The sequence below is a fragment of the Lissotriton helveticus genome, chromosome 4_1, assembly GCF_964261635.1.
Source record: "Lissotriton helveticus chromosome 4_1, aLisHel1.1, whole genome shotgun sequence".
NCBI lineage: Eukaryota > Metazoa > Chordata > Amphibia > Caudata > Salamandridae > Lissotriton > Lissotriton helveticus.
In genome coordinates this window covers 1,199,933,458-1,199,946,926 of record NC_136063.1, presented here as the reverse complement: position 1 = coordinate 1,199,946,926, position 13,469 = coordinate 1,199,933,458, and the positions used below count along the sequence as shown (strand labels likewise).

General features: G+C 40.3%; 1 pseudogene; it reads right to left on the bottom strand.

Moving 5' to 3' along the window:
- Positions 1–1,226: 1,226 nt before the first annotated feature.
- LOC144827470 (uncharacterized) lies at positions 1,227–12,261 on the bottom strand (annotated as a pseudogene).
- Positions 12,262–13,469: the final 1,208 nt, after the last annotated feature.

Sequence of the window (13,469 nt, the reverse complement as noted above, 5' to 3'; positions counted from 1 at the left end):
GCCCAATGATATTTTCAGTATGAGAGTAGATTACTCTAGGATGATTTTATGACAGCTCTAAAATGAGCCTGGATTACTCAGGATTATTTAAGGACAACTACAGAATGAGTGTGGATTACTAAATTATGACTGCATAAGAATTTTCAAATGATTGTGGATCACTAATAAATCATTACGTGTGGATTACACCTTGACAATCTCATGTTAGTAACATGTTAGCCGACTGCCAGTATTCCCTTGCAGGGTCCCACTAGTAGTTTAGGACTATCGATTTGCTGGTAGGAAAACATTTGTTGGACCACCTCTTAGATGTACTTTCCTGTTGAAAACAGGCCACTTGGATGTAATATGCCATATTTACACTACACCAAGAATGTTTGTAATGCCACGAGTTCTACTAAAGTAAGGCCCAGATTTACAAAACTGTCACTGAACGCAGTGCAGCAGCCTAATTGGCTGTGTTGCATAACAGGGAGAGAGCTGAGAAGTGTCAAGGCTATCCCTCTCTCTAGCACCACTGCACTATAATGCAATGTTGTCTGAGAGTCTAGCCTAGTTTTTGTACTGGTACCAAAAAAATACTATGTCTAGACAAATGTGCAACCTTTCCTATTTCGGATGAGTGTTGTACCAAATGCTAATTAGCTGGGATTTGAAAACCCTGAAAAGGATTTTGATTCAGGTCTGTGTTATAAAACTTAAGCAAACCAAACACAAAAATTCTCTAAATCTGGTCCTAATAATCTTATTAATTTTCTCCTGCTTTGGAAAGAGTACTTTTTAAATTCTACAGTGAGAGGTAGACAACTGTATAAAATAAATCTGAGAAATGCTATTTTTTGCTAGGTTTGTGCTGCAGAAATACCACAAGCACCTTCATATAAAAGAAGTGGTCTGCAACAATGTTCTACTTTGCATTCAGATATGCTTAACAAAGTGTGCTGCTACTCCCATACTCCTGACTCACTGGGACTTGCCTTATTTTGAGGAACAGAGCATTATCTGAAGCTGTTTGCCATGGTGACCAGTGGCAAAAGACTAAACAAAACAGTGCTTAAAGGAAAAATGTTCAAAGAGTATGTGTCAACATGTAATTTTATTTATCAAAAGCACATATTTGGCCCCATAGAGGCCAAGATACCAAACATGAGAAAAAATCCAGAAAAAAAAGTCCAGGAAAAAAAGGAGGGAAAAAAGGCCAGACTATTTCAATCAGAACAAATGGCTTAGCGAAAACCAGCAACTTCGTTGTTTGATTCTAGATTCAGAGCTTTCTTTAGTCCTCTCCTAGCATTGCAAATCTTTATAGCCAGCTTCCTTCTCGTACTTCTGTTGTCCAGTGATGGCCAGCCGTTGGTCCTGCACACAGACTTCATAAACTCTGGAAAAACAAAATAACATACATCAGTATCATGTTACCACCACTATTTTTGGATTTTAATATGGCTGGGCTGCCTTTCAAAAGTTTCAGTTCCATTATTTGATAAAGAGTGCCAGATGAGCTATGGTTAGGGTTACAAGAGTTCACACGTGAAACATTAAGTGCACTTGGTCAAAGAAGCACAGGTGAGAGCAAGGCATTGATGAAGAGGGGGCAGAATGTGAAGAAAGAAAAAGTTTATGAACTTAAGAGTGAAGCAGCAAGTTCTGGAATCAGGAAGTCTGTTGGAGTTTCAGGAAGAGGACAGACATGTCCACCTTCAACAAATGTCTTAACTTTTGTGCAATGGGAAGTCTGATGATAAAAGGCTGGGTTTCCGTAAAAACTTCAGATAAAACTTAGGGCAGCAGGAGTGGGCATGGCTCAGAGCAGGTGTACTCTTCTGTAGCTCAAAATCTGCACTAAATGTGAGAATTATAAAAGAGCAAACGTGACTGACAACAGAAATTGAACACAAAGCGCTACCACACAACTGTTGTTTAGCCCCTGGTCCCTAATGACCGTTATAACCCCAAGTAGCATTTTTTAAAACAGTTGAAGAAACTAGCTTAGTGAACCGAAATCAAAATTGGAGCTTACAACCAAGAGCTAGGAACAGGACCAACTGATCTAATTATTAGGAGAGTTGAACAAGTCTAAATAAAAGCTGCAAACACAGTATTGTAAAAGTTCAGTTTGCTATCATGCATTCATCCAGTTTGCGCCCCTCACCTGGACCTCCAGATTTAGAAATAAAATGCCAACTCAAGGCTTTGTGCCAGATTTGCATGCCATTTGTAGCACAAACTCAGCACAAATTGTTAATAAATTTAAGCCACCCCCATTGTTCGTCTTGCAGACATCTGTTGCGTAATGATGGAGTCATCGTACAATTATATGATACAAGACCACATATGCAAAGCTTTAAAACAAAGTATAATAATGAATTTTCACAATCCAAGATCGGTTGAATGTTAATTTGAACATTTGTAATATGTTACCAAATAATGCATCAACCTTCTCCTCATCAAGGACAGCTGTTCCAGCACGAGCCTTCGTTACACCTTTTGCAGATGCAAGTTCTTTTGAAAAAAAAAGTATTTCGCTGATACCATTGAGAAGAAAGCCTGCACTGTCTTGAGCTGCCTTGGCTTCCTCCAAGAGAGTGTGCAATTTTCTCTTTGGAACAATAGCATCTTTGTACCGTGAAGGATCATTTGAGTCCTTCACCAACTGCTGCATATCAGTCTGCAAAATAACACAATTATTAACTATTTGCCATCATGTTAGGATACATTCTAAAAGATATATATATATATATAGGAAGATAGTGTTTTTTTGATTTGGCATCTATACACGGCTACCAATGTAATATTTGCTAGGTTAGCTCCAGGAGTATAAACCAGCCATATTTCAAAACATTGCATGCAGAAAGATTTTAAAGTCGTCATGCAGGAAATCTACAATGTTTGTCCTATATAAACTTTAACTGTGCTAAAGAGTGGCAAAAAAAACAAGTACCTTTTGTACAGTGAAGGATTGACTGCATATTTTTGATGTTGCTGTATCTGTTAAGTTCCTTGAGTTGGTCAAAGCAGACATGGCAGCTTGCAAATACTCTAAAGCCAACTCCCTATTGCAAGTGCCTTGCAACTGTGCTATAATCAAATAAATACAGTTGTTAAAGGCAGCAGATAAATACAATATCCACATAACAAGCATACTTTTGGCAATGCATGTGTTTTGGTGGAAATTAATAATGGGAATTTGTTGCAGTTTACTTGGGAAGGTAGAATATCAAGCACGCACCTTTTAAGTGTTCATTTTCAGCTTGTAACCGTACACACTCCTCACAGGAACCAGGGCCAACAGGATAGCTTTCATTTTGATTAATTATAGCCAAGGAGTTATATACCATTTCTTTAGAGAGAAAGCAAATCATAATTAGGCCATACAAGTGGAAATGCAATTACGTAGGTACCTTAAAAAAAAAAAAAAACATTACCCCAGTGTTGAATGATGGACTTTCCTCCGTCATCAAATGAAATGATTCTTCATTGTCCTAAGGGGGGAAAAGAAACTAAATCATTAGGCCCTCATTTATACTGATAATGTCAAACAGGTTTCCATTTGTTTATTCATATTTCAACAGGTAGGTATTTGTGCCTTATTGTTGAGGGAATGAATGCACCATATTTATTCTTTTTTTTTTTTTGTTTCTCATCTCAACCATGGCTGACCCATCAGTGCCGTGGGCTCGAAAGAGTGCGACTTGGAAGACCAAAATGCTGTCTCAGTGCAGGACTGGTAGGGGTCAATCGTTAAGGAGGAGCGCCAAGACCCTACAGCTAGATTAGCTTCACACTAAGTCACAGCCCCTTTTGTAATCTTAAGATTGAACTTGCCATTAGTCAAATTACACCACTGCCTATACCACAAATTGACCTTAAATATGAAGGACAGACGTGAATAAGCGAAAGGAGTACGACATGGCTTCGTAATCATTGGAACTGGGGAAAAAACAAACAAAAAAAAAACAGTTTCTACTTATTGAGACCAATCGAGTTTCAACCAAAAAGCTCTTTTTTCTGGTTTGCCTCCTCTGGATAGATCTAGTTTCGATATAGAAAGCATGGAGGAACTCCAGTCTTGTATTGTCGGTGGAGAGGCCTCTTTCCAACGTTTACAAATCTCACGTCGAGCCACCAACATTGAGTAGGTCAAGAGGTTATTATTTGCACTACGTTTTTTATCTTTTACTCCAAAAATTACCAGGCCTAAATCTATATTCACCATGGTGCCTGTAGAAGATGTTAGTTTGTTGCTTATTGATTGCCAATAAGATGTTAGATGTGGGCAATCGTGAAACATATGTGCGTCAGAGGCTTCAACTTGTCCACACCGAGGGCAAGCCACTGGTGTACCGGGTGGAAACTTGGACAACCTCTGAGGAGAATAATAAGCCCTGTGAAGGGTAAAAAAGTGGTTTCTTCGCAGTCACGCTGGTTTAACAATGTCCCATAGCACGGTAAAGGATATCTCCCATAATTCATTCAGATTTGTTATCGGCAGTAGAAGACCCCAAAGATGATCTGGAAGGTGGAATATTCAGTCTATTTCCTCTAAGATTAAGTTGTAGAAATGGGAAACCTCTTTGGTTTTTAGGGCATTGTCGAGTAGGGAAGATTCTAGTTGGCTGTTACTACCCAGTGATTGAATTATTTGGCGAGTGTGGTCAGATTTTTGTGCTATCGCCCAACTAGAGATCTGAAGAAATTTAAATCTTGATAGGTTGGGGCCTACCTTACTCACTAGATGTTCCCAGGAGAGCATTTCCCCTTAAAAAAAGAGATCTCCCCAAGTTAAAATCCCAGCTTCTTTTAGCAGGCTTATCAATGCATCTTTAGTCCACTCAGGTGGAGCTGGAAGATCCCATATAGGAGAACCGTTAGAATAGTAGCCTATTTTGTAATAGTTCTAAGGTTATACCAAGTTCTTGCTAGGTCCTGTAGTATCTTCAACTTAATCTTCTTAAAAAATGTTGGATCTCCAAACTTAAATAAGAATCTCATTTGATTTAAACCTTCACATTTTAGTAGTGTTGAAAACATAAGGCCTATGCCCTGATCAGTTGGAGTTTTGAATAAGAATCGGGCATGTGCCAGCTGAAAAGCCCAGGCATAGATTTGAATATCGGGGCCAGCCAAACCCCCCTTCTCCCTACGACGCCTTAGTTTATTCCAAGAGATTCTTGCTGTCTTGTTCCTCCATATAAATGAAGTGATGTCACTTTGCATCTTTGCTATCATTTTCTTCTCAAAGTAAAGTGGTAAACTGTTGAAAATAAAGGTCAACTTGGGTAAAATGGACATCTTGACCAAATTCGATCGGCCTAAGAGCGTCAATGGAAGATGTCTCCAAGAATTCATTAAGTGCCTGCAGTCTTTGGCTACCTGAGTAAAGTTTATGTGGGCGATCTGGTTGATATCTTTTAAAAATGTAATACCTAAATATCTCATACTGTCACAGGGTTGTACTGGAAGTGTCATATTAATGCTGTTCCATGCCATTACCTCAGTTTTTGTGGCATTAATTTCATAGCCGGAAATCTTGCCGAATTTTTGTGCCAAATTAATTACTGATGGAAATGCTGTGTTGATATCAGATGTTAAGATCATGAGATCATCAGCGTAAAGAGATACTTTTTTTTCCCAATCTCTGTGACTAAATGGAGCGATGTTAATTTCTTCACGAATCAATTGGGCGAATGGCTCCATATAGATATCAAAAAGTAGGGTTGAGAGCGGGCAACCCTGGCGGGTGCCTCTTGTAAAAGTAAAAGGTTCCGACAGTCCACCGTTAACCAAGACCGAGGCTGAAGGTTCATGGTATAATAGTTCCACCGCTCTACGAAAAACTCGGCCCACCCCAAATTTTTCCAAGGCCCCCGACAGGTATCTCCAATTGACCCTGTCGAAGGCCTTGGCTGCATCTAAGGTAAGAATGGCCAAGGGCAATGATGAATTAGTTGCCATGTCAATTGCACCTATTAGGTCATAAATTAACTCGTAGAGTTGGCGGCCCCTAACGAAACCCTTTTGGTTAGGATGTAAAATTAAGGGAGCTACCTGTCCCATTCGTTTGGCTAGTATAGACGCAAAGATCTTATAGTCAGCGTTGAGGACTGAAATTGGGCGATATGAGCCACAGGCCGTAGCTACTTTGCCTGGTTTCAAGATTAGCGTAATGGAAGCTTTGCTCCATGATAGAGGGGGGAGGTCGCCCTCAACCAGTATCAGGTTAAATAACTTGGTGAGAAAAGGGGCGATATCGGCTGCAATATGTTTATAGATCTCTACCGGAAGACCGTCCGGGCCTGCCGCCTTCCCAGGTTTACTTTTTGATATGGCTGATGTTACCTTCTCTAACATAATTGGGTGGTCTAATAGGTTCGCCTGTTCTTTAGAGAGTGTCGGTAGGGTGATTTTGTTAAGCCAGTTTTCTACGTCAATAGGGGTGATGTTATTGTCCTCCCTATAGATAGCCTGGAAAAAATCATTAAAAGCTGACCTTATTTCTGGGTCTGAAGATGCTGTACCTGAATCCGTTATTATAGAGGCGATATTGTTACGTTTTTGGTCTGTTCTGGACTTCCAGGCTAATAGTTTGCCTGCCCCTTCACCGAATTCAAAATTAGCTAGTTTACTAGCTTCCCACCTCTGCAGGATACGCTGGTTTAGTACAGAAGCCATTTGTCCTTTAAGTTTCGTAAGCTCCTCCTGTTTGGTCTGTATAGCGTTGTCTGAACATTTGTTTGAGTTTTCTAAATATGATGGAGCTTTTAGTATATTGGCCTCTATCAGTGTAACCTCTTGAATGTATTGTTTCTTGCGATATGAAGTTTTATTCTTGACAATCCCTCTCAAAGAGCATTTAAATGCATCCCATACTAAACTGGATGACGCCGAGCCAATGTTGGTTTTAAAAAATTCTTGCGTCTCGACCTTAACATAGTCCAGATCCTCAGGGGATGTAAGAAAGGATCTGTCCATTGTCCAAGACCTTGTTGTGTTTTGGGACTGTAGTTCAAGGTCTAAAAGTACTGCCGAATGGTCGGACAGGTGTGATGGTAAATAAGTTATATCCCTTACTGACTTTTCCAAGCACTTGTTAACCAATATGAAATCGATCCTTGATTTATGTCGATATTTATAGTTTCTAAAAGAGAAGCCGGATTTCAAGCCCGACCTTACCCTCCAAATATCAATAAATCCGTATTGATGCATATTTTTGATTAGGAGATCTCTAGATTTAGAATGTGACTGTTGTCTGGTAGAAGTAGACTTGTCCAACTTCGGATCAAGCACAATGTTAAAATCACCCGCTATTATCATAGGTTCTGGGAAATGTAACAGCTCGGACAACAATGTGGCCAGGACAGATGGGTCATCACAATTAGGCCCATAATAACCTACCAGTGTAATGCTTGACCCCCCAATCATAACCGTCGCGATTGCCCATCTACCATGAGGATCGACCTTTTGTTTCAAGAGTTTTGTAGTGATGTTTTTTAAATAGAATGGCAACCCCTCTTGTATTAACTGTCTGAGAAGTTGAGACTGTTAAGTCTATCCATCTATTCTTTTTTACCAAGTCTAAAACTTCAACTTCAACCAGGTGTGTCTCCTGGAGGATAATGACCTGGGCACCAAAATCGCGAATATATTGTACTATTGTGCTGGATCTAGGTTTGGTGCGCAGGCCATTAACATTCCAGGAGAGAATCCTAATGGTGCTCATACTTGGCATGTCTACTGATATTTATTGGTAGTCCTGCCGATACATTCCCCTTAAAATTGCTAAAATAAGCAAAACTCGCCCATTTTTTATTTGAAATGAGAAACATTTTATTTTTTATTCCCCTAACCCCTTCCCTTGTGATCACCTCCCCCCCCACCCCTGAGGAACCCTAGATTATCTAACCGGAAGGGATCCGGTTTGTGATACCCCTGATGCTCTATCTGGCTCAAGCGGGACGTTCATGAATTAGGGTAATGGAGGACCTAATGTAACTAATATAACTAATTCAAATGAAACCTACGGTGAAAATATAATTAGATAGCTTAAAGTGGTATCTATACGAGGTTGTATAGAAGGAAAAAAAGAAGTTTATACACTAGTCCTCTTTATTGATTTAATATGTGGAAAATATAAATATTTTTTTTCCCCTTTCCTTCCTTTTAATTTCCTTTTTTTTTTATCTTCCTTTCCTTCCTCACAGTTTTTCTTTGTTTTATAGTAAAGCATTTCGTGGTAATAGAGTGATATTAAAGTAATCGCCTTTACCCTTTGCCTTTTTTCTCTTCTTTTCTAAGTTGAACTGTTAAGTTTATCTTGTATTAAACAGGATCATGTTGGGTTAGGATTTTTGTAGTCTCACTCAAGCGCTATGACTCTATGAAGTTGATTTTATAGAAGCAGCTATAGAAGCAGCTGAAATTACTTTTTGGAGGTACCTAAACTTAACAATAGTTCATCTGTTGCTTGGAAAGTGTGAACGTTATACATTTTGTTGTTTAGCATAATCTTAAGAGCTGCAGGGAAACTCAACTGGACGGATGCTCCCAGATTTCTGAACGCCTCCATTCTCCGACCCAACTCCCATTGTCTATCAAGGGTCGCCCGCGACAAGTCAGAGCGCACTTGGAAAGAGAAACCTTCACCTGTCAAGGATTTTTGTTTTAAAGCTAAGTTTAAGATATGATCCTTGAGTTGAAACGTGTGAAAATTCACTAATATCTTGCGGGGCTTTGTACGTTGCGGATTGCGCCTAAATGGGTCCCTGTGAATCCGCTGAATGTCCAGATTAAGCTCCTCCTCTGTGTGTTTTAGATTTAGGGTTTTAATTAGGAGTTGGATAATGTATGCCTTAATATTGGTACCTTCATTTGCTTCTGGTACATTCAAAATGCGGATATTACACCGCCTCAAATTATTTTCCAAGTGTTCTATTCTTTCCGCCAGTGCTGTATCTTCTCTTTTAAGCTTCAATATCTCCTCCTTGGCGTTGTCAAGTTCTATGGACATTACTGCTGTTGTCTCTTCTAAGACTCCCGTCCTTGAGTATAACCCATCAATCTTACTGTCTAGTGATTCACAGTAGGACCTTATCTCTCTTTGAATTTTAGATGACTCCTCAAATCCCCGTTTAATGTCAACTGTCAAATTAGTAATCATAGATAATATTGTAGAGAGGTCTGAAGGGGGAGTAGAGACAACGACTTCTGGTAGTGACTGCTCTTCAGAGCTGAGAGATTGGGAAAACTGACTTAGTTGCTGTATAGTGACCTGAGTGCTCCGAGCGTTCTGATCCGAGGTTGGAAGCACTTCAGTCCCCTGAGGTTGATTATCTGGTTCTAATGCTTGATTCTCACTTATTTCGGAGGTGTTACAACTGTCAGGGTCTACCTGTCCAGTATCGCTCGTGTTGGTTTTTAGGGCATTAAGAGTCTCATGTTCGCCTTTAGAGACTGTAAGGTTTTCTAGTTCAGGAGCTAACTGTATGCCATCCTTAACAGGAGAGACAGAAACAGAGACAGTGGCCATATTTCCAACTAACGTTGAACTTAAGATTGCCCCAGAAGAAGTACCACTAGAGAAATGGTCAGACTGTGCAAGGCTCAAGACCTTGGGAATTGCCTTGAAGTAAGAGCGTAAAGAAGGTGTTATCTTTGTGCCCGGTTCTAACACTGATTTTTTTAGTTTGGACCTCTTAGATCGTTTAGGCTTAGCTTCTACTGAGAGGTATGAAGAGGACTTGGGAAGTGTAGGTTTTAGAGCACCACTAATACCAGTAATCCTGGTGGATACCTCAGCATTGGTGTCCTGAACCTCCTGCTCGGGTACCTGGGAAGTCTCCAGTACTGGGGTAGAGTTAGATTTTCCTGAAATTAACCTCTCTTGTTTGCTTAATGCGCTCCCTGCTTTGGCTGTTTTTCTGCCCTTACGGCCTTTTCTGGATATTATGGGGGTCAGATTAGTTGCTAATTTAGAATAAGTAGTAGCTCTACTCCTGAGAGAATATAGGTTATTTACGGGAGTAGTAGTCTGCTCTGCACTCGTTGCATTTATTTCACCCTCGAGTTCAAAGTTAGCTTGTACCACAATCCCAGTCTCAAGCTGCTGAGCAACCACCTCCTCCTCCCCCTCCCCTGCTCTTTGTGACCCCTTCATCTCGTTCGTTTGGGGACTTTGTCTCACACAGCCTCCAGTCTCATTGCGCGGTGGTAAAACCTGTGTCGAGGAGTTTTCAAAGATATCCTCGTCTCTGCTTCCGTCCGCCGCCGCCGCCGCTGTTTGCTGCTTTTCTCTGACCGGTCCTGTAGTTGCCGATAGAGCGTCCCTTCGTAGAGAACGAACCCGCCTTTCTCGGCGGTACTCCAGGGCAGCTCGATTCCACCTCCAAGGAGCCGACGTGGAGGCAATCAGCGAGTGCAGAGCTGACTGGGTCGGCAACACGTGTACTATCGCCGAATAGGATCGTGAGCATAACACGCCCCCAGCGAGCCCGAACATAGAGGGTTTTCAGACACTGACCGCTAACTCCGTATAGAGACGAGAAACAGCAAAATTTTCGCTAAAGCACCGCAGCAATAGTATCTGTTTCATCCAAAAAACAAAAATCTCTTAGGTTTAGCCCTCATCAGAGAGATTTCAGCTGAAAACGCCCGCATGAGCTAGAGCAGGGTATCGCGGCCGCTAGCCTGCAGCCGCCATGTTCCTCGTGTTCACCATATTAATTCTATGTTTTAATAAGTTTCCATGCTTTTTGCAGAGATAACATGTAGAAGTTGTGGTTTTGGCACCAAAAGGCATGTTACGTTAACCAAAGGAAAAAAGGCATAACAATATGCACATGTGTATAATGGCAGCACACATTCATCTCTGCTTACATTATGGTCAAAGCTTTCGTTGCTTGCAAACGGGTCATCATGGCAAGGGGTACGGTTCACACCCACAGGAGTTACTGCAGATGAAAAGTCACCGTAGGCCAGGCTGTGTGACTGTGACCCGTGAGATACAAAACCTTGTGGTGTAAAAATATGTGATGCCGAGAGTACCATAAATTTGGGATCTTGATGGCAGGGTCTACTAGGCGTTATTGGATTGCTCGAAACAGCCAGCTCTTGTGCAGGAAATAGTTTTTTCCGTATTAACTGGTGACGTGGAGAAAATGAGGTATGTTTTTGTCCATGATATTTGGATTTAAGCGGGGACTCGAAGACAGGTTCATTTTCACGTTCTACTGCATCATTTTTACTTGTGTATTTTGGCTGAGGCACACTAGCCATCCCTGCTAAAAGGGCCATGTTTTCAAGTTTCTGCAAATTCATACGCAAACTCGCATCACCAGGCTAAGAAGCTGTGCTTTCTGCACGAGATTGGTTACCAACTCGTATATAATCCAGCCCACTCTGTTTGACTTTTTTGTCCTTGCATCTTTTCTCAGCAATTTCTTCCTCTGGGAGTACACATAACACCCTCTTAAGTTTTCCAGCGCTTCCCCGATGGCCACAGTCCATTATCAACTGCTTTTCCTCCTGTGCCCTTTGAGGTAACACCTGTTTTAGACCCTCTGTTGTTCCAGAATAGCTTGCAATTAAGTCTTCAAAAATATTTTTTATCGCAAGACACTGTTTCTTCACTAAAACTTTTTTTATATAAACTTCAAAACAGAGATAACACATTGATCACTTACAATATATCTTTGCGCACTAGCCAGAATATATAAATCAACAGGTATTGAAATTAAAGGAAAAATGTACAATCGATCCATAACAAAGTAATTTTTCCTTATGAGACAGTACACATTGTAAGCCTGAACTTTAACGTCCTGAAAAAAGTTTCTTAAATAACATAGTTTATCCACAAATGGCTGCCTTATAGTAGTGCCACAAGCTAAACGTTTCAGCCCTTTTCATAAGTGTTACATTTGTTGCTGGCATATGTGAGGACATGCATGTTCATTTTTACTGACCATTATTGGATTAATTTATTCTCAAATGTAGGCTTTTACTGAATCAGGTTGGTAATTTGTTCCATTATCCTGCAGTTGCAAACTTAAATATAAAGCTTTACTTATTGTGCTTACCAGATGATTGGAAAAGAATCATAGCTTTAAAATCTCTCTCTTCAGTGATTGGCCGACCAGTTTCATCAACATTTTCGACAAGCCATTTACAAAGAACTTCACCGGGATTGTCCAAAAGCAGAAAGTCACCATCTTTTCTAACACACACAGAGCGATCGCAAGTGAAAAATAGGACATTGAATGAAACCATGATTCTGTCCTGCTAGATATAAAAATCACTAATTAGTTTGTGTCTGGTTTAAGTTTCAGAGGTATAATACAAAGCATATCAAACTGATTCACAGATTATTTAATTTGAGAAAAGAGTCCCAAAAAGTACACTGACCTGGTGCAATTTACATCTAATATGCGTAGATTTTTTACTACAAAGAAGTGTTTAAGCATCCAATGAAGGCCATTGAGGAAATTGCATTATAATCCAGTATGTGCTAAAGGGATTACAATTCATATGATATAATGGTAGGCAGATCCCTATGGAGCTGCAATAATCTGGCTGAATATGCCTCTTCACTCTATATGTAATTATTCCGCCTTCTGTCACAACGCGGTCGTAACAACGCATACCATTACTCCGCAAGTCGTTACAACGACTTGTGGACGGGGGGCGCTGGATGTTAGAATAGTAAAATTTACTATTCCAACTCCAGTCTGTGCGGACTTTAGGGAAGATGTTTGATTTTAAATCCAACATCTTCCACCCCACCCTCCGCAAGTCGTTGTAACGACTTGCGGAGTAATGGTATGCGTTGTCAGAACGCGGTTGTTTTAACGACCGCGTTGAGACAGCATGTGGGGTCACGGATTCGGGGTGAAGGTGCTTCACCAATCTGACTCATTGCCAGGATGCAGAAAGCAATGAAATTGGTGGTGCTTGGTAGCGCAATTCAGCTGTGCACAGCATAAACCATGCCCCATCTCATCCATTCTATCACATGCTTCTAAGAGTAGAAAGAGACCACTGTGAGCCCTACAGGACTACGGGAAAAGACTTCTGATGCTGTTTGCTGTGGAAACAAGCATTGGCATAGCCAATAGGTCTCGCCTTTGGGACCGTATACGTTTTTAGTTATGATTTACATTATTATAGAACTGAATTGAGAAGTACTTATGTAAATTGTTATTTTGTACTTGTAAACCGCAGGATATATATGTATAATACAGGGTAGCAAATTAAAGTTGCAGACAACAAACGTATTTGGATGGTACAAACACAGGGCAACAGCAGCTGGTATAAAATGTTTATGAACAAGGATTTTCTGTATTCATATAAATATGTCAATATATTCCTATGTGATCAGAATGTATTTTGAAAATAAATTGCACACTAAAACATATGTATTGACTAATAAAATAAATGTATACAGTTTAACCAACAACTAAACTTAAGGTTTGGTAATC